The sequence below is a fragment of the Tupaia chinensis genome, unplaced genomic scaffold (genome assembly GCF_000334495.1).
Source record: "Tupaia chinensis unplaced genomic scaffold, TupChi_1.0 Scaffold000138_1, whole genome shotgun sequence".
NCBI classification, from domain to species: Eukaryota; Metazoa; Chordata; class Mammalia; order Scandentia; family Tupaiidae; genus Tupaia; species Tupaia belangeri.
Window position 1 is genome coordinate 4,796,532 of NW_006159608.1, and position 822 is coordinate 4,797,353.

The window sequence follows — 822 nt, forward strand, 5'->3', positions numbered from 1 at the left end:
TGGAACTCGTCAACTTCTTTCTCCTTTCTCTTTAGCAGTTCATTCTCTCTCTTCTCTTCCCTCTCTGTTAGCTTCGACATTATGAATGCTCTAAATTCCTTATCAGACATTTCCATGATTTTCACTGAACTGCTTGTGGATGAAGAAGAGTTACTCTTTTCCCTTGGAGGAGAGGTATTTTCTTGTTTTCCCATATTTCATGTGATCCAGCGGTGATTTTCTGTCATCTGATGGATGGCGTGTTTCTTTCAAATTCTTGAAGTTCAGTCTGAATGTTCAGGAGCAAGCAGACAGAGGTGATCTAGAATCTCTTTGCCATTCTGTTATGATCGGTGGTGTAGCAGATTCAGTAGATATTGAGGAATATTTTAATCCTATTAGTATTTGGATATTTAGCAACAGTGCTCTTAGATCTGTCTAAAAACACATTAAATGGATATTGGAGAATGGAGAGACAAGAAAAAGGAAAATGAAAAAGAGAGAGAGAAACAACAACAAAAAGAAAAAAAATTGTAATTACTGTTTTCTTAAAAAAAAATCACAAAATAGAAAACCGCACGGCACACAAGCTCCTCGTGAAATACCTACTTCATAGGAGCCATGTGGAATCTTCTTCTGAAGGCCTGATCTCTCCTGCCTGGGTTGGGAGGACCAGAGCGATAATTGACAAGATAAAAGGTGGAGCTGAGAGCAAGAGAAAAACTTCATCTTTAAAAAAAATGTGAAAAGGAAAAATTACAAAAAAAAGGAAGACAGAAGCAGGGAGAGACAGAGACACAGAAACAGAGATAGAAGTCTGCGGGGGGGGGGTGCGCCCCACCA